Raw genomic sequence first — 21,192 nt, 5'->3', positions numbered from 1 at the left:
GTCACTCACCGAGCAGGGCCAATCAGGGGGTTGGGGCACCACCACTGTCACACTCGGGGCAGAGCCGATGGAGAGGTTATGGCTCTGCCCTGTCACACACAGAGCAGGGCCTGTGGGGGGCGGGGGTTTGGAGCGCCGCACCCTGTCACACACAGAGCAAGGCTGATCAGGGGGTTGGTGCCCTGCACCCTGTCAAACACAGAGCCACAGGGCAATCAGGGGATTGGGTAGCTCCCCCCTATCAGGCACAGAGCAGGGCTGATCAAGGGGTTGGGGTGCCTTTCCCTGTCATGAACAGAGCAGGGCGGATAGGGAGGTTGTGGCCCCGCCCCCTGTCACACACAGAGCAGGGCCGATCAGGGGATTTGGGCGCTGCCCCCTGTCACGCTGATCCCGGTGCCGGGAGCCTCGCTGCTCCACTGATCCCGGTGCCAGGAGGCATATTACCGTTTTACTATATAGAATAGAGGACTGGTGCATGGGTTGGGGCTGGCTGGTTTGCCCTGAATGGTGTCCTGAATCGGGATGGGGGTCCCCACTGGGGTGCCTGGCCAGTCTAGGTGAGGGGCTGAGGGCTGTTTTCCTGAAGCGAGTAACTGAAGCTCCCAACCGCTCCTTGTTTTCTGTTTGTTTGTTTTTTTAATTCTAGGCCAGCTTTAGCTCTGAGGCCTCGCTGCTGAAAACATCGATACAATGTTTCGGTCTGGCTGGATGAATCCAGGCTGAATGAAAGCCGGTTTCTGGGGTTTTGTTTAGCTTCTTATTTGCAACATACTACATAGTTGCTTAGAGTTGCAGCTGAGAGGCTGGCAAGTTAGGTGGGGAACGTTGGAGTCCTCAGTCACTGGAGCAAGCGAGCCTCCCTGCTAGTTTCAGTGCATGGCTGCCGGCCGTCATCTTGGCTGGCAGTTAATTTGCATATACTCACTGATTAGCCAATGAAAAAGGTAGCGGTCGTATGCTAATTACCATGTTTCTCTTTTATTAGTGTAGATTACATCATGGTATGTTTCAGGAAACCTTCTACTGTTCCTAGTTTCATGTCCATAATCCTGTCTCTAGTCTCTATCTAGTGCTCTTGATTTTGATCTTGTCTAGGTTAATCTCTTGTGTTCCATTATAAGGGATATTCCAAGGTCACTCTTCTACTGCTCTACTGATAAGCTACAAGGAAGTGACTGAAGGAGTTTATCCTACCCAGTCAAGTTCATGTCCTCCCAGCCTTGCTGCTTGCCTTCCCTGGGACTTCCCTGTGTCAGTGGATCTCCAGGGGTATAGGTTCTGGTGCTTTCCCTGGTGGGCAAAACCCTGGGGATGTGGGCCAAGCAAGTCCCACATTTATTGCCAATGGTCTTAGTCCAAGTTCTTCATAAGTAGTGCATGGTATTTCTGTAATAATAGGGGGGTTTACTGATTGATTTCCTTCCATAGTCCTGTTAACACCTAAGCTGGGGAAATGACCGTTTCTCGGGGAGGGGATCCTGGTTAAAACACATAGCGCTTAAGAGGGGGAGCAGACATATGTCCTACACGCCAGGTCCCTTGAAAAATGTAAGCTGTGCAGATGTTTCTTCCATGCAGCGACTGCGTCAAGCAGCAAGGGTGGATCGGCTCCCAGTAGGGACTAAAGTTAAATTTTTTTCAAGAAGCCAAAATCCTCACGTGATACAATCAGTCATCCCAATATCACCAAAGGTATAGGAGTTTGCACATCACCGAAGTCTATTCACATCATTAAGGAACGAGTCCCCGGAGGCCGTTTCCTCTCTTTTCTGAGAAAAAAAGGGATGAAATTTTCATCAGATGCTGCTTCCGGGTGTCGCATTTCAAATGAAAATTGTATTCACAGGAACCGTGTTGCAAGGAACTGACTAGAGGTGAAAAGAATATCCTGACAACTGATGACTTTGAAATGACTTGTCTAGAGGATGGTGGGTTGCAGTCATCTTTTGACTTCAAGCAGATTCCCCTGAAATGGGCAACACCAGACGCTCTTAATTATGGGAGATACTGTTCCGAGAGTGATGCATGGAGCGTTGGCATCCTCCTCCAAGGGACCTTCAACTTAGGGGTCTGTGTATACCATTTTTTGCCACTGGGGGAGATTTTTATCCATCTTTTCAGATTTAAATGAATCGCTGCCTTTTTCATTGCCTGAAGAATTTTGACTCCCCCCCCCCCCCTTGTTTTTCTCATTTGGATAAGGATTATCACTTGGATTTTCACTTTTGTGTTTTTAAACCGCCATCGTTCCATTTTCTCCTTTCCTTTGCCTCTTCGTTAAGTCTGGTAGCACTTTCCGGTCATTGTTTGAGTGATGCCGTTTCCGACCTTTTCTGTCCTCTTCATCTTTTTTCTCTCTTTCTCTGGATCTACTTTCCCTTGACGTGTCCAATCCTTTCCTGCCTGTTTCTCTCTCCTTACTCTTGATTAGTGGTGAAGGAGTCATCTCCATTGAGTTATCATTGTCATCAGCACTGCTTTCATGAGATTTAGATGCACTTCCTCTGGAAGATGAAGACCCGCCAACAGGCCCATTGTGTACTGCGTTCTTCGGACTGGGGTCTTTGCGATGAAACTCATTTTCAGGTATCATGTATGAGTTCCTACATTTCAACTACCCAGAGTAGCTGGTAGCTAATGCATGTAGACGACGACTTTTCCCTTTTTCTTCTTGGCAGATTTTATGCACTCTTTTTCCCAAAGCCTGACCCAGATTTAAAACTTTTGGGTGGCAAGGAAGTATTTTTGTTAGCACAATCAAGATATTCCTCATGTGAATATATTCACCTGTTTCAAGGCAATGTACCGATGCCTTGGTTAGTTTGTAGTGCCATTTATGTACCACATGTTGGAAATTTTCATAGTCTAGTTGATCAGCTTGATTTCCCCGATCAAATCCTGTTGCCCGCAGTATAGTAAGGAATCCTGGGTGGTTTCCACATTCCTTTCCATATGTGGCTCTATCACTGTGCCACCTAGTCACAGTCTCTAACATACGGCAAAGAAACCTCCCATATCGATGCGCTTCATTTTCAGTACAGCTTGCCACTGTGGAAAACGATGTCAGAGAAAACTCGATCATAGCAAAGAAGTGTGGAGAAATTTGGAGTTTTCTCTTGATGTACCAATTCAACAAAACGAGCACAGTAAACAGCATCGACTGCTGAAAAAATACATCAAGGAAATATACACAGCTGTAAAAATTTTGTGATGGTCTCCTTTGGTCTAGATTTGGCTAAAAGCCAGTTGTCCTTTCTAGTTTCAGTCTCTGTAGAACTCGCTGTACATGTTCCATTTGTTTCTTTTCTTCTTCAAGCAGCTTGGCCACAGTGCTCCTTTTCTTTTTTCTTTTTCTCTGGAGACATTTCTTAATTGTCATCAAGTGCTTTCATCTGGACTTTAAGTTTACTGACTTCCCGATCATAGCTGGTGTGTGGAACTGCAAGGTCATACGTTGTCAGTGACCAGAATGTGGCATAGAATCGAGGGCTGATGTCATCCCAGACATTGGAAACGTGCAATGAGACTACCGCTTCACGAACAGGCGCCATCACCATTTCACATGATGCTATGTACTTGTGGACTTTATGTTGCTGTTTACTTCCCTTGTCTGATTTTTTAAGTTCATCATATTTGGATGAGATATGGCGTGCATACCTTGGCCTAGACAAGAAAAATGCTGCATCATGGGGTATATGAAATTCGTGATAGAGCACATCAATCGAAAGCACTCTCTTTGTGTACTCTTCTGTGCTTAGATTCAGTGCTAAAAATCCACCGAACTGTACCAGGGTATCATGACACTGGTCATAGAGCTTTCCCACCAGTTCCAGATCTTTCTCTCCACCTTCCTGTAAGATCACCCTATCCCCCTGCTGAGCTATCATCAAAACAAGGGGAAGAGCAAGGTCATAGTCCAATAGGGCATCCTTTAATCTCTATGTTTCTGGTCTGGCCACAAGAACCTCCCTCAGCTCTTAGTTGCTCTCCACCAGTCATGGCCTCTAGTTGCTCCGTTGTCATCGTCTCTTCCCCGGTGATTTCTATTCCTGCCATTTTATGTACCACTTTTTGCAATATAAGCAGGCCAGTACTTCTGCCTGCCTTGAGCTGATGAGCCACATATTGCAGAAGACCAGCCAGATCCATTGGATATTTAGGAAAGACTGCAGCACAGAAACTAACAAGAGGCCGAAGCCAGCTTGAACTGGTTGTATCGTCATGTTTCATCCTTCCCTTTTCTGGATTTGCTGAAGCCTCGATGATACAATAGGCCAAGACATCGTAATTCAATGAGGTGAGGCATTCCAGTGAATCTACTACAGGTGCCATCAACTCATCACACATCTGTATTTTTGCCAAGATATAATCAAACAAAATAGTTGGATTGCTGTGGCTCAATTTCCCAATTTGTCTTCCAGAAGGCCTCACATTTTCCTTGGTGAGATGGTTCATGATATCTCTAGCTTGGTCTATCGTTCGAGCTTTAACTTTTACTAAAAGTAGGGACCTGTTGTAAGTTTCATTCTTCCAGTGGCCATACAGATGATATCTATGCTGATATGGAAATGTTTTTAACATCGCCCATAGTTCCTCAGTCATACAAGCATTGCAGTCCATTAGAGAAAGAGATGGAAGTAGGGCCTGGTCAGTAATGCCAAGTAAACACCTAAGAATAACGTCCACTTTCTCTTGAACCTCTTGTTTCCTTCCATCAGACTGAAGCTCCTTCATAAAGGATTGGCCTATGCGCACCACTTTTGCAAGTAAAATGGGATCCCAAGAAAGGTGGGGACCGAGGTAACAGAACATACTGAAGGCATCTGCCCTCAAATCCTCAAAGCTCCCTGCTTGTTTTAGCGCTCTCTTATTTTGCAAAGCACGAACAGGTGACCCTTCAGCACCTTTAGGAACACCAACTCTTCGGTAGAGAGGCTCAATAGTTATGTGAATAAGCTTGCAAATAGCAAGAGCTATCAGCTTGTGGGAAGCAGCATAGTATGGAGGCATCCAATCCATCATGTTCTGCGCATGCTGCCAATCGCCAATCTTTAATAAGGCTTCTAACAAACCAAGTTTTTGGTTGTCAGGTGGCTTTTCTACTGTCTCCTCCTCCTCTTCCTTTGCCTTCTCTTGCTTATCCATTTTTTCAGAAGACAATACAGCCACCATAAGTTTTCGAAGAATGGCCTTAGGTTCCACCACTTCTCATTTATATTCATCCATCATGCAATTATCAGCTGGAAGAAGATGTACATAGAGATCATTTAAATCAATAAGATTACCTTGTAGGAGCACTGCTGCAACTCTGTATAAAGATGAAGGAGTCTTTCCATTCGGCTCCTGGTAACACTTGAATTTGAACCCAAGTATATGACAAAGTGTTTGTGGCTCACACATATTCACACAAGATTCTAATAAAGATATGAAGAAGTCATCACATTCTGGTCTGCATTCAAACACTTCTAAAATGACACCCAAAACTCTATTGGGATCTAGATGAAAGCTTCCTATTAAGGATTTGATATTTTGTAAGATTAAATCACCAGTCATATTTCCCAATAAATCTTGCCCCAATTCAACAATCAGCTTAGCATAGCCTTCATTCTCTTCTCTTAACAAGCTGAACTTTTGCTGCGTATAAAAGAGTTTTGTCTTGATTTTCACTGATCTTTGATGGAATTGCCTTGATTGTTTGATAAGTCCTAATGATTCCAATGTTTCTGGATCCAGGAGTTCCTTTAGAATCGTGTCTGAAACGAAATACAAAGACGCTGATACCAATTGCGTAAAACAGTCTCTCTTGCTCTTCTCTTCTAAAATGGTTGTCTCAATATCTAACATGCAAAAGACATCAGCAAGAATGGAAGGCACATCCTCACGAAATTCGCTGATGTCATTGAAAACATCAGCTGCTTGTTCGGGCTTCAGATTTTCTTGAATGACATGGTGTGATAACTCATAGAGAGCTCGCTGGAAATCTCTGTAAGTGGAACTGCCGTGGCTCTTGTTTTCGCTGAGAAGCCAACATAAGTCCAACAGGTCGCCTCTCCCTGATTTCACTCAGTTCTTTATCCACTCAACCCGGACCAACACGGACACTGCCTTCATCTTCCCCGCCTTAGTGACAGAGGCCCGGAAGTGCCTCACATCAGCTTGGGGTCAACGGGAAGTACCACCCACCAGGAATGCCGGGAACTGCGCCTTCGCTTTTTGAGTTTCAGGCCCCAACAATTTCTAAAATAAGATAAAATAAATAATGAAAGAGCATATTATACCAAAGATCACTCTATTAAAGTGCTCCAAAAGTAGGCATTTTTTTTGAGATATTTACTCAAAAAAATAAAAACATATACATTTAAATTCCATACTCACCAGAGGGCCAGGGGTTCCCAAAGGTTTGCACGGAGTCAGCGAAGAAGGAATGACACGGAAACAGCCTTCAGTTGTTCTGCAGCCTAGCCAGGTTCTAGCCAGGCACTTCAGTGGCCTCTATGACCCGAGACAGGGTCTTTGCGAGATCCCTCCTCTGAAAGCTGCCTTGGAGAGCAACGAAGGCGACAAAGCTCCCAGGCCTGAGAAGCTCTGCAAATAGAAGGCCCTGGGCCGCTCACCTTGCTCCATTTTATAGCCCAAGAGCTTGGTGGGAGGAGCCAGAGACCCACCAATCGGCCGGCCCCAGGACTGAATCGCCGTCATCACCCATTGGAGGTCAAGTTTAGGGTCGGGACGCTCATGACCCAGGCTAGGCCCCCGCATGGCCCGCCCTTCAGGTGGCATTCACCAAAAGCATCTCAAGGAAACGTTCTCCTGAACCTGGCTGCGATGCCTGGTGTCGCCTCTTGTGCGGACTCCTCAGACCCAGGACCCGTGAAGAGTGTTGGGGGGGGGGGGGGGAGAGGTTATTTTATTTTATGTTATTTTATTATTTCTTTGCTCATTTCTCTTCATTCATTGCAATTGATTCTATTTCTGGGCAATGAATGGTTACAAACATCATTCCCATTTGTATTTTTTTAATCAGTAGAATTTCTGGATTTTAAGGACTATTTCAGTGCTTATCGTTGCCTGTCACATATCTGTCTGTGCTTTCCATCCGTGGCAAACGGATGCCCTTAAACCTAATGAGTTTACTAAAAAAAAAACAAACAACAACAACAACAAAAAAACTTAAAAATGACCTTAACCACGTGCTTCATTTGAAAATTGACATATAACTCTATAGAAGCCCTGTTCACTGTCTCTGCTATCCAAGTTGTCAACTGTCCTTGAATACATCTAGCAGTGATGGAGTATGGTGTGAGGTAGGGCTTTACCTTGGGGGTGGTTTGGGGTGTGTATGTGTGTGTGTGTGTGTGTGTTTCTCTTGGTTTTTCAACCTCCAATGTAATTTGTCCTAAGTCAAGAGTCCAGGTAACCACACAACGAAAGTCTATTGGAGGCACTCGAGAAATGAGAGAAAGGAATTCAAACGTAGCACTACAGAAAGTCCTCAACATACAGGACGAGAGAGCAGGAAAACAAAAGAGAAACAGAGGATTCCAAAACACTCAGTAAACCATAACATCGCAAGCACCCTTAACTGGCTATAAGCTCTTCTAGTATAAACAGATGACAAGATCCAATTGAAAGACAAAACGGAGCCCTGCAGGTGTGGCTCAGTAGGTGAGAGGTCCTACCATGCAATGGAAAGCTGAAGGTTCCATTCGGGGTCACAAGGGAATCCTGGTCAAGGGCACACACATGGTTGCACTTACCAGGTTCTATCCTGGCTCTGGGCAGGGTGCTTTTGTGGGAGGCAACCAACCCATGTTTCTCTCACATCAATGTTTCTCTCTCTCTCTCTCTCTCTCTCTCTCTCTCTCTCTCTCTCTCTCTTTCTCTCTTTCTCCTTCTGCTGAACATGGCTGTGATGGCTGGTGTTTATTCCTCCAAAGGAGAGCGTGGGGGAGGGGTGCCGGAAGGGGGATACCGGAGATGCAAAAACACCAAACTAAGCGGGCCTTGGAGGTCATGGGAGGCAGAGGTTGAAGTTGAGGTGAATAAAATGTGTATGCTTTTGTATATTAGCTCTGAGAGAAGTATGCCAGAGGACAACAGAAGCTGGTGGAGGCAGGCGAGGTGCTCCCCAGAGCCCCCAGATGGAAAGGGGTGGCAGAAGGCCTGGCTGTAGGTGGAGGCATTGGGATCTGCTGCTGGAAAGACTTGCAAGGGTCTGTGCTGAGGGAGGATGACGAAAACAAGGCCCCCGTGGTGTAAAGGGCTTCACTAAGGACAGGACTGGTGGGGAGCACAGGGCCAGCGAGGAGCACAAATCCTGCAGGGAGCACAGGACCCGCCAGGAGCACAGCACATGCCATGAACACAGGGGCAGCGCGGAGCCCAGGACCTGCGGGGAGCACTGAGCCGACTGGGAACACAGAGCAAGAGGGGAACACTGGCTCCTCAGGGCGCACAGAAATGGCGGGCAGCACAGGGCTGGCAGGGAGCAAAGGGTCCTCCTGGGACGCAGGGCCAGCAGAGGAGGGCGCAGGCGCGGGCTGAGGGGCGCAGGCTGCCAGTGTCTGAGGCGCAGCCTGGGCTCCCTGGCCTTGCTGCTTGCGCAGTCGCTGAAACCTTTGCTCTTTGGCCCTGCGGCTCTTGAGCCACACCTTCACTTGGTCCTCCTGCAGGTTCAGCCTGGCCGCCAGGGTCTCGCGTTCCTCAAAGGTCCCTTAGGGTTTGCCTTTAAAGAATTCCTCCAGGACTCGCAGCTGTTGTGCGCTGAACACCGTGCAAGGCCGCCGCCGGCGGCATAGCCGCGTCCTCTCCCTCCGGGGGCTTGGGGACAACCGGGAGCCAGTGTGAAAACCGGGGTCTTGCATCCTGGATGCTCCTTGGCCCTCTGGGCTAGGAGCTGTGGCAACCGCCCTGCGAGTGCCGCCTTAAATAGTTGGTAGGTACTCGCCACCCAGCGGTCCCAACCAATGGGGCTCGAGGCAGCGCTGCCCTCAGGCCCCGCCCCTTGTGCAGGTGTGTGCGTGCTTGCATGCGTGCATGTGTGCCTGCTTTTTCGCACGCCTGTGCGTAGGGGTGGGGTGGGATGGGGGTGAGGTGGGGCAGGCGGGTCCTCGGGGAGGCCCAATCATTGATTAGTCCTTTGACCTAGCAGCTGCCTGCGCCTGTCTTAGGGCCTGGCAGACATAGGTGGCCAGACAGCCATGGCCCTGTGTCGTAAGTGTTTCCCTCCACGTCCTGCGTGGTTCAGGGTTCGGGTCTGGAAGTGGAGCCGCACACAAATGAAATAGAAAAGACACAAGATAATTTGGGAATATGGGGGACCAGGCGAGCAAGTCCAACTCAGGGAGAAGGACTTCCACTGTGCTCAGGCCTCACCAAGCTTTTATAGTGAGAGGTAAACAAGGTAGTGATTACCATAGTCACACTGTTCTTGTGAGTTTCACTTGTTTTGACCATGGTTACACTTCCTGCACTTCCTCATCCCATTAGCTTTCCCAGATAAGATCTAGGGAGTGTTATAAGGTCAAGCCTAATTATGCTAAGAGGACTGTGCCCTTCAAGCTAGGACTTGTTTGTGACTTTGCCAGCAGGTCAGTCTGAGGCTTAACCCTATATCAATTTCCTACATCTCACCCTTTTTTTTTTATTATTAAGCTACTATAACTTACACATCAAAAACAAAACTGGCTAATTAAAACAATAACAATGCCAATCCGTAACCCAAAACATTTTAAAACTTAAGCATAACATTTCAAGAACAAAAAATGGTTTAAGTCCCAATTTCAATGTCTAACAGTTCTGAGTCCAAGTTTCAATGTCCGACAGTTCCTTATGTGTAGATGTCAGCAATGATATTTCAGTTCTGGATGGTGGACAAATGGTGGCAATGCAGGTCTGACCCTCTCTGGTTTGATCCTGGGCAACCTGCAGCGACGCACAGCTGCTGACTGCTAGCATGGCAAAGCGTCGTCAGCGTCTCCATCTCTGAACTGTCTCTCCTCTTGTCTTCATGGCTGGAGCATTCCTGAGAATTCCTCTCTGTTGCAGGAATCCACATGGTCTTGAAGTTGTTTTCTGAAAATATACAAACATATTCTCAACCGAAGGTTAATAAATGGAATTTTACTTGGGGTCCTTTTTATATTTGCCCAAATGATTTTCCTTTGGCTTATTTTGACACCTTGTGTGTTTTCCTAGGTGTCTGTTAGCATTATAAATGAAAAATATTTTTTCTAGATGTAATTTAGTTACAGGATATTTTTCCTTACATGGTATTTTTCCACTATCCCCCCCCTTTTTTGACTTAATTATTAGGAGGATTTTTGGAAAATGTATAATGCAGTCTAGATAACTAAATTTTAATTTTTTTTTTTTGCACAAAAATATGACTGCTTTAGGATCATTGCATGTTAAGCAAATTTACCATGAAATGAAAATTTTGGTTAATACTTCTTGAGCCAATTTGAATCTGAAAACCTGACTGCTATTTTACCGTCAAATTTAATACTCTAACAACAATCTTAGTTTACACTGTAAATGTTAATGGAAAGGATTATTTTGCATCCTTGAGAAAGCCCTGAGCATTCCTGGTATTAGGTTGGATGTAGATATAGGGTAGCTGTTGTCAGCCAAGTCTCTGTTGTCTGGGTACTGATCTCAGCTGGGCCAAGTCTCTTTCTGTTACCTGGGTCCTGATCTGGGCTGGGCATGGGAAGCAAGAAGCAGCCATGGGGGCAGGAGACCTCCCTCAGAAGGGGTGAGTGCTCAATCCCCTGCATAGTTGGGGGGGGGGTGAGGATCCGTGCTCCACCTCTGTTGACCCCCAAGTTCTCTTCTGCTGGCCCCTCTGCGACTGTGCCTGTCTTAGGTTGTTCCTCCCCGAGGAATCTTACCCGTCTTTGACTAACCAGCCATCCTCCGGGGCCAAGCAGGGTGATGTGAGGTACAGTTCTGTCTCCTTGGTAGCCTATGCCCCTGTGGCCTCCACGCCCAGCAATTGCCTTGGGATTCCCTCACCTACTGGTGGGGCCCCGGCATTGCACATATCTTGGGGAACCCAGGTTTCTTCTCCAGGGAGGTCCTAGCTCATGCCATTGGGCGAGAGACAGATCCACGGCACCAGCCACCATGAGGCTTCAACCTCAGCATGAACAGAGCTCAGGCAACAGCTGTGGGCAATTGGATTGTAAGAAGAGGGACCCTCTTGACAAAAAGAGCAAGAGAGGTCAATATAGAATGCTCAAGTGCCTTCCCAGGGAGCCTTCCACACAGTGAAAGGGATTAAATCCTTTAATGTCCTTATTAAATTCCTGCCAGACATTCAAAGAATTAGTTTGTAAATTTGTTTAGGATAAATGTACAATGACAGTGTAGAACAATATCATGTAAGGATATTCTTTGCTCTAGGCCATGGCAATTCAATTTCCAATAAATATTAGTGGAAGATATTTCAAAATTTTAAAATTTCTCCCTTTTATTAATTTTAAGATAATATTTTTAAACAGCATTCCCTATCGGCTTGTTTGCATATACAGAGGGATCATGGGAAGCCTTCAGTAACCTTTTGAAAAGAGTTTTACTTTACTAGGCTGCTTATAAAGATACTGGCTTCTTATAGCAGGTGTGTTTATTAATAAAGTTAGTAAATTTAGTAAAGTTTTATGTCTGATTCACGAGGTGCAAACGCTGCCCCACCTCCAGCCTAATTTAAAATGCAGCTGCGAGGAGCTTTTGTCATTTTAAACGACATCTTAAAATTCTACTGCTGTATTTTAAGAAATATAAAACAAAATAACTTGTTTTGCCCTTTCTTAGAGGCAAAAACTTAAAATATATTTATTAATTTATATTTGATAAAGCTTTCCATGTGATTTCAAGTATATTAAATTGGCTTTATTAAAAAATCCTTTAAGAAGAGAGAATAAACTTTTGAAAACATTTCAGGGCCCGTGAAATGTCCCAAAGTCATTCCTTGGTTATAGTTTTGAAATCCAACTTGGAAGACCATCAAATATATATGTGTATATATGATTTAAAGATTATATACCTTTTATAATTATTAAGAGATATCAATTAAATTAAAACTGATCTTTGAATATAAAAATTTCAGTTGGGATCACAGAATTTATCCTCTTTTTTAATCAGATCAATAAGTAACATATTTTGAATTCTAATTATTTCAAAGAAAATAAAAGTTATTTTTTCAAAGATAAATCTCTATACTTTAGGCATTTAGCTACCTCAATTACATAATTTTTCCCAATTCAATCTGAACCTTAAACTTTTAGCTGGCAAGTCAAATATTTAGCATTTCTCAATCAATAACATTTTTAAGAATAAACTTCAAAAATGCAAGACATAATCAACCAACAGATTTAATTCTGTCCTCTAGATTTAGTATGAGGCACACTCAGATCAATATTTCAGCATTATTTCACTTCAAAATACCTAGGTATAAGTTTTTAGATTCAAACCCAATTATCATTTTAAGGCAGTTGCTTTGGCAAATTTTCTGTAACAGACAATTTTACTGAATTTCTTTGAGGCTTTTAAGATTAACTTTGGAACAGGCTTTATTAACATTTCAAAAATCACTTTATTATGGAAAAATAACAATCTTGTTGCTATAACCAGCCTGCATTTCTTCCCTGGGTCAAATTCGCCATTTTTCTTAGGAAATAATCAGTCTTGGGTTTTATTCTGTACATTTGTAAAGAGATTTCAGCTCAAAACTCTATCTAGATGTCCAAAATCGGACGATGCGCGCTTTAGTTCCAAGCCAGTTTTTCTCTTTACACGTGCACAGAAATCCCAGACGAATTTTTTTAATTTTGTGAAACTTTTCAATTAGAATAGTTGGGGAGGGGGCGTCCATATTGGATGGCCATGTGCTTTCTTCCCTTCCCTCACCATCCTGCTTTGGGGGAAGTTTCAACAAATGACTCAGATGGCATATTTTTCCCAAAGTCATGCTTAATAGAAAAAGACATTTTAAATTTTTTCCTATTTCGCTTTCTAAAGTCATGGCTAGCACCCAAGGTTATCTTAGCCAAAGTTTGGTTGTCATAAGATGTTCTCCGATAATTTTTTAACAAAACTAATCTTTTTACGGGCGAGCCGAAAACTCTGCCCTCTCCTGCCACCTTTGAATCTCTCCACACCAGAGGTGGATTCTGTAGCGGAATTTCATTTCTTATTACAGATTTTAGATTCCAAATACAAATTAAGATTTTAATTTGAACAAGAAAATCTGTTGCGAAAGAAGCAAAGTGTTGGTGTGGTGGTTTTCCTTATGCAGTTTTGAACACATACATTCAGGTTCACACAGCCCTTTCCCCAATGGCTGCTTGGAAACATGGTTGTAGCCTCCGTCAATGTTTTCTTCAACATGATCTGCTTAAGACACAGCCAAGATCTTCTGCCTCAGGTCAAGAAACAGATTTTAATTTGAACAATGGCGCTCTTCTTTTTCCCTCCTGATTTAAAAGAGTACCTTTTAATATTACAATTTCTTTATAGTTTGGTGTTTTTGCACAGGTGATTCTATTAACAGAGAATTAATTAGGACATGGAGGTGGAGGGAGCCATGAAGGCCATTCCTCCCATTTTTTCTTTTCTTTCTGCTCCTCTTTAGGAGTGGAAGGTGCAAGGGGAGGAGATTTATCCTCCTTGGCCTCTCTCAAAGGCTCTAGTAAATGAAATACTGTGTTTCACAAGGAAAAACACTTTGGAGGCAAGTTTTTCCCTGCTGCTGATCTTTTTTCGATTTCTAACTTTTTGGCAAACTTTTAAGATCTAATGTACCTTTTTCAAGAAAACAAAAATTATGTTCTATAACAACATGCAAAAACTATAAGAGATTATCTCCTGGAACTTTAGCTCCTTAAGCATGCAACGCAACAGTCTGTAATAAAGTTTCTTACTTTTTTGAAAGCCCAATCTACTTTTTTAAAGCCGAATCCTGCCCCGTTAGCCTGGTTGAGAAAACGTTCCCACACCGCCTACAGCTCCGGACCACTGTAGCTGATTGTGGGCGTTTGTGTGCGGTGAAATAACCCACCTTTACGGTGAATTTTCCTACCTTTATGGTGAATTCTTTGTTCCTCACTTTGCCAGTGAAACTTCATTTTTTCGCTCTAGTGAAACCTTTACTTCCAGAGTTCCCGACGGGCACCAGATGTCGTAAGTGTTTCCCTCCACATCCTGCGTGGTTCAGGGTTCGGGTCTGGAAGTGGAGCCGCACACAAATGAAATAGAAAAGACACAAGATAATTTGGGAATATGGGGGACCAGGCGAGCAAGTCCAACTCAGGGAGAAGGACTTCCACTGTGCTCAGGCCTCACCAAGCTTTTATAGTGAGAGGTAAACAAGGTAGTGATTACCATAGTCACACAGTTCTTGTGAGTTTCACTTGTTTTGACCATGGTTACACTTCCTGCACTTCCTCATCCCATTAGCTTTCCCAGATAAGATCTAGGGAGTGTTATAAGGTCAAGCCTAATTATGCTAAGAGGACTGTGCCCTTCAAGCTAGGACTTGTTTGTGACTTTGCCAGCAGGTCAGTCTGAGGCGTAACCCTATATCAATTTCCCACAGCCCTACCCTCAAGAGGACTCGGTAGTGTGCTGTTCCCCAGGGGGCTTTTATTAGAATCCACCTGAGAAACGATGACCTGCGTGATGGAATGCCAAAGGAAACCACACTGTGAGATCTCCTAGCTACATTCAGCTCGCCATCTGAACTGCCTCTTCCCATTTCAGGGTGTCTTCTCCCCTAACTGGACATGATTTCTGCTTCCTGGGAGCACGTTGGTCTCCACGAGAGTTGACGGCCCTGACGTCCACAAGGGATAACCCAACCGATTCCTTGGTTTGTAAATTGGGACTGGAGGCCCCCTGCTCCATGATGTCTAAAAGAGAAACAGGGTGTGTAACGAACAAAAAAAACAAACAAAAAAAAAAGACTGTCTAGAACTCTGTCTCCTGGCCCCACTTAGCAGAGCCATAGAATGATGTCCCACCAAGATTTTTCCGTGAGAGCCTTTGTTATGCCCGAATGAACTTGCCTGAACAGGGTCCCGTCATACAGAGGCGTCTATCACCTGAGGCAGAAGATCTTGGCTGTGTCTTAAGCAGATCGTGTTGAAGAAAACATTGACGGAGGCTACAACCATGTTTCCAAGCAGCCATTGGGGAAAGGGCTGTGTGAACCTGAATGTATGTGTTCAAAACTGCATAAGGAAAACCACCACACCAACACTTTGCTTCTTTCGCAACAGATTTTCTTGTTCCAATATGGGCAAGCATTGCTGTCCTGAAAGATGAATTTCTTACAAAATTCTATATTCAAAGTTTCCAGATCACCCTAGCTTCCTGCAATGGATGTCACATTTCTATAAGCAACTTTCATTTCCACAGACATTTCATTACTTGCTGAGCTGTGTGTTGAAGGGCTCTTTATTAGTGTTTGCACAGGCAGTTTCTCCCGTGCGCGCACGCGTACACACACACACACACATACACAAACACACAGCACACATGCCCTCATATTTTCTAATATAGAAACAACTAAGTATGTGGGTTTCCATTTGGGATTGCTGTATCCTTGGTGTGGGATATTTTAGGTTGAGTAAGAAATAAGTGATCAGCGAATGCCTCGCCTTTGAGACACAGTGGTTTGTACACTGTGAATGGTCCCGTACATGACCAGTGTTGTTTGATGAATAAAAGGTTTCACCTGATTTTACCCTGCATCATTTCACTCGAGTGAATAATGTGTAAAACAGCGTTGGTCTTCCATGATTCCCTCTCCTTTGTTGAGTTCCGTCATGTTTTCTAAGGGAAGGACCATGACTGGAGGATTTTCCACATAGGTGACATGTCTAGGGCTCTTCTCCCGTGTAGGAACTCTGGTGTCTGATGAGATTCGCATGTTGGCGTTCGCACACTAACCGCATTCGCATGGATTCTCTCTGGTGTGTGTTATGTGGTAACATGTCGACAGCTCAGACTTTTGACGGAAAGCCTTCCCACACATGGGACATACATGTGGTTTCTGCCCCGTGTGCATTCTCTGGTGCGGGTTCAGGCCAGAGCTTTGACTAGTGACATTCATAGCACTACTTGCCCGGATGGACTCAATCCTGCTTTTCTGTGGTAAGATCTTTGATTGAGAGCTTTGTCAAAGAGGGAACATTCATGTGGTTACTCTCCTGTGTGGATGGCCTCATGCTGTCTAAGGAAAGAACTCTGACTGAAGGCTTTCCCACACTCACCGCACTTATAAGGCTTCTCTCCGTTGTGCACAGCATTGTGGTTTCTAAGCCCAGGTCGTTGCAGAAAGCCTTTCCCTCTTCCATGACATTCACATGGTTTCTCTCTAGGGTGAATCATGTTCTGCACTCTGAGGTTGAAAACACTCATGAAGGGAATCCCAGGGTCACACTGTGGTGTACATGTCATTGTGTCTACTAAGGCATTCCTCCAGTCCAGGTGACTTTCTGCACTGTTGGATGACATCTGGTTTCTTTCTTATGTGAACTGCGGAATGCAGAGACACGGTTTATCTATGAGTAAATTCATCACTTCAATCAGCCCTTGCACCCTTCTTCCAGAAGCTGCAGAGAGCTCGCATTTTCACGGCATGGTTGAGGCAGAGGTAGGATTCTGGACATGTTCTGAAGTTGTCCAGGTCAGGGAGGGCTCCTCGGCTGGGGTTGGGGTGGGCATGGACTGAGGGATTCTGAGAGGGGCACTGAGGCTGCCGAAGGACCACAGAAGGGAGGGGCACCTTTGGAGGGTGAATTCCTAAGGGCTTTTAGTGCCCCTGAGGGTGGGGATGACCTTGATTGTGAGAGAGGGATTAGGCAGGGACCTAGAGTTGGAGCCCAAACTACTGTCATTTCAAGGAACATCAGACTCCACTCTCCTCTCAGGGACCTGAGCTTTGTAGCATAACCATGATGCCAAACATGATCTGACATGATCAGAAATGAAACCCAATCACAAGCACGACATGTTGTGCAGACTTTTATTAGTACGGGATAAAAAGTAGATGCAGCGGAACTTCATAAATCATTTCATACAGCATAATACATAAAATAAAATAAGTAAAATACCCCCCCCCCAACAAGACGTGATGCGTCTTCCCGGTGTTCAATGTTGCCACGAGAAGGGGTTGAATCCTCCAAGTCCAGGGAATGCGAAGGGAAAAGCAGCAGGAAGCTGCGATTCGCAGGTGTGCACACTCCGAAAGTTCGCCCAGTCCTACGGGCGCCAGAGCACACTGCCAGGAGTAGCGTGGAGGCTGGGCTGGGTCCTTGGGAAGGTTGTGGGCAGCAGCTCTCCAGTGGGTCCTGCACCAGCAGCAGCTATTTCGATCTCAGCACTTTGAATGGGTAACGAGGTCATGTGCGCCCCAATGGGCTCAGCCCGGAGCACCGACATAGCAGCCCAGGCAGGCCATCATGTGCATGCACAGTAGCCACCAAATGGTGTCGGCGCTGATGTCTCAGCTGGGCCCTGGCACTCCAGAGGATGCCGACATCCCCGCGAAGAGCCCAAGCCGCAGAGGCAAGCGCACTCCTCCATGCCTCCACCTGTAACGGCCACCACAGTCCACCGATATCATATGTAAAAAAGTTGCTCTCACCCCTCCCACTGTGGAGTCGCTGGCTGTCTGACCAACAAGTCGCTGTGCTGCAGGGAGGGAGACTTATATATACCGAGGCGGGAGGGCTGAGCCAATCATAAGCCACGCTAGAGCAGCCACGCCCATTGTGGCGGTGTGATTGGTGGATTCCCGGTGGAATAGCCTGTCTGTGGCTCCGCTCCCGCCTGCCAGCGCCCAACCAGCTCTAACTTTGGAATAGAAACCGACAGGATTCAAATCACCTGGTATAAATACAGACGTCCCAAGGCAAGGAGACACAGAATTTGGCTGGGGAACCTAACCAGAACTTGGCTGGAGATCCAAACCAGAACTTGGCTGGAGATCCGAGACAGAACTTGGCTGGAGATCCTGGCCAGAACTTGGCTAGAGCAATTAGGAAGCAACTTTAGAGTGAGGGAGCGCTCGCTTCCGCTTCCAGGGCGGCTGATTCGAGGGGTTTGTTTTTTCCACCCGCGGCACCTCGGAAGAGCGCCTGCAGCACGGGCCATGCCGTCCGAGAGCCGCCGCTGCCTCAGCCGCCGCCGCCGCCGGGAGCCCTTGCAGGCGCTGCGCAGCTCCGGCAAAGGTCGCCTCTGCTACCGCCGCGACTGGCTTCTGCGGGGCGAGGATGTTTTAGAAGAACGTGCGTCCACTCCCCAGCTATCTTCTTACGCCGGATGGGTGGTAGATCATATCCTACCCCCCACACAAGAGAACCTGTCTGCCTCAGAGACTTCGACATCGTCTAGCTCCACTTCAGGCCTGGACCAACCTTCATTTGTTCCCAGGTATCCCATAAGAAGCCTTGCCTTCTCACCAGCATCCCCGAGAACACCAGCAACACCAGGTGGGACCAAGGGCACACGTGGGTCCCAGCACACGGAACCCATGTTACTTCGGTCCTCCAGGGGCATCGAGGTGGAAGGCTGCATCCGAATGTATGAGCTAGTGCACAGAATGCAAGGAACAGAGGGCCTGAGGTTGTGGCAGGAGGAGCAGGGGAGGAAGGTGCGAACGCTCTCTGAGATGGCATCTGAACAGCTGAAGCGTTTTGATGAACGCAAGGAACGGGAGCATCGCAAAGAATTCCAGGACTTGAGGGAAGTGCTGGACAAGAGCTCCAGAGAAGCCCTGGCACAGCAAGAAAAGCTGAAAGCGGAGCATCGCTACAGAGCGGAGATTCTCAACCTGAAGCTGTGGGAGGCAGAGCAGCAGCGGCTGCGGAGGGAGGAAGGCCAGCTCCGCCTGCGGAGCCTCTATGCCCTGCAGGAGGAGCTGCTGCACCTCAACCAGCAGCTGGACTCCGTGGGCCAGCACAGAGACCCGAAGGTGGACCTGCTGGCCTTGCGGAGCCGAGGCAACCAGCTGCGCGGCCTCATCGCGGGGATCATTCGGACCACCTCAGAGAACGGCGTTCCCACGGCAGAGGACAAAGCCGTGGCCGAGAGCGCGCTGCAAGAAATGCGGGACCTCCTGACGGTCGCCAGGGCGTGTGAAGACAAGAGGAGGAGGCAGATTGAAGAGGAGGCCCGGGTGAAGCGGCAAGAGGCACAGGTGCAGCAGAGGCCAGAGGTCCACAATGAGTGCCCGCTCCCAGCCAGGGCCCGGGAGGGACACGGAGTGATGGCCTCCAGGTGAAGGTCCAAGACAGTACAATGCAGTGGCACCAGCAGCTGCAGGAGGCCTCCCGTCAGTGTGTGCTGGCCTTTGAGGGACTGACCGGCAGCAAAGACAGCCAGGTCAAAAAGATAAAGATGGACCTCCAGAAGGCAGCCACTATCCCAGTGAGCCAGATCTCCACCATCGCAGGCTCCAAGCTGAAGGAGATCTTTGTCAAGATCCACAACCTGCTCTCTGGGAAACCTGTTCAATCTGGTGGGCGCTCTGTGTCCATCACACTGAATCCACAGGGCCTGGACTTTGTCCAGTACAAACTGGCAGAGAAGTTTGTGAAACTAGGAGAGGAAGAGGTGGCCTCTCATCATGAAGTTGCGTTCCCCATCGCCGCCGTAGCGTCCGGGATCTGGGAGCTGCACCCGAGGGTGGGGGACCTCATCTTGGCTCATCTGCACAAGAATTGTCCGTACTCTGTCCCTCTCTACCCAGCTTCCAGGGAGGGAATGGCTTTGGAAGACTATCAAAGAATGCTTGGCTACCAAGTGAAGGATTCCAAGGTGGAGCAGCAGGACTGCTTTCTGAAACGCATGTCCGGGATGATGCGTCTCTATGCTGCCATCATCCAGCTCCGGTGGCCATATGGAACTCGACAAGAGGTTCACCCTCATGGCTTAAACCATGGCTGGCGCTGGTTGGCACAGATACTAAACATGGAGCCCCTGCCGGACGTGACGGCCACCCTCCTCTTGGACTTCTTAGAGGTGTGTGGGAATGCCCTCATGAAGCAGTATCAGGCCCAGTTCTGGAAGATGATCCTTCTCATCAAAGAGGACTACTGCCCCAGGATTGAAGCCATTACAAGCTCGGGACAGATGGGATCCTTCAGACGCCTCAAGCGGTTCTTGGAGGAATGTTTGCAGCGCAAGGAGGTTCCCGTCCCCAAGGGCTTTCTGACTTCCTCATTCTGGCGTTCCTGACGTCACTGGTCACCCCCCGGCACCGTTTTGTTGCAGAGGCGCAGTAATAAAGCCACTGAGCAGAGCTGTGTTTGAGAGAGCACTGTCAGATTTAGAAACCTACCAATATGTATTTTTATATATCTATTTATGCCTTGTGGCTAGGAAAGGCTTTCATGGGCCACTGATGACTCCTCAAGGGATCCACAGGACAGAAGGGGAATGGATTCGGCCTTCTCACTTTTGCAAAGGGTTTGAGGTGTTTAGCACTTGATGCCACAGTTTCTGTCTAGAATCTTTCAGAAAGTAGGTAATACCTAAGCGTGTCGCTCTGAGCTGAAGTGAGCCCACCACTTCCAAGAATCCTGTAGTAGTTGAGGCCCGAATCCTCACATATGACTCTGAGCTGTGGCTGCTTTGCCTTTCTCGGCTTGTGAAGTCATTAGAAATTCAGAGGCAATGCCTGATGTAGGGATGGACTTTGTCCCCAATGGCATTTCAGACAGCCTAGTGTCTAGAATTAGGCCCTGCCATGTGTTGTATTGAACCAAGAAGCACTGTTTGCCCTCTCGATTGGAATCCAGTGCCTGGGTGACAAGGGATGCATGAGTCAGGGCAGGTGCCCTCTGTGTGTGTCGGGTTTTCAGTTTGAATGAAGATGGACCGAGATGGAGCTGGCCACAGTATGCATGAGCTGAGCATCCACAAGCAATGGCGGGGTGAAACAGAGATGTTAGGAATTGAGAACTGCATTATTGTTGTTGTTGTTGTTGTTGTTATTTTGGCTTGTTCTGACTAATGAATGATGATAAATGTGCCTGATTAAACCCACTACAGAAATCCAAAGCCTGGCTTTTCAGATAAGAGTGGAGATTTGAAAGATTTACTACCTTTTGTACTGCAGAGGCAGCGGCCACGGTCTCTTCCTCCTTGAATGTCATGTGTGGGGAACGGGGTGTTGTGAGG

At 46.8% G+C, this 21,192-nt stretch overlaps 2 pseudogenes; one reads left to right on the top strand and one right to left on the bottom strand.

The window, feature by feature from the left end:
• Positions 1–1,443: 1,443 nt before the first annotated feature.
• On the bottom strand, positions 1,444–6,114 carry LOC139000853 (THO complex subunit 2-like; annotated as a pseudogene).
• A 12,046-nt stretch (positions 6,115–18,160) lies between these two features.
• Positions 18,161–20,247, top strand: LOC139000852 (mRNA export factor GLE1 pseudogene; annotated as a pseudogene).
• The last annotated feature ends 945 nt before the right edge of the window (positions 20,248–21,192 follow it).

Source organism: Myotis yumanensis, unplaced genomic scaffold (assembly GCF_028538775.1).
Source record: "Myotis yumanensis isolate MYYU_CA2020_CCGP unplaced genomic scaffold, mMyoYum1.0.hap1 SCAF_35, whole genome shotgun sequence".
Classification (NCBI taxonomy): domain Eukaryota; kingdom Metazoa; phylum Chordata; class Mammalia; order Chiroptera; family Vespertilionidae; genus Myotis; species Myotis yumanensis.
The sequence above is the reverse complement of the archived record's forward strand: the minus strand, read 5'-3'. Positions and strand labels throughout refer to the sequence as shown.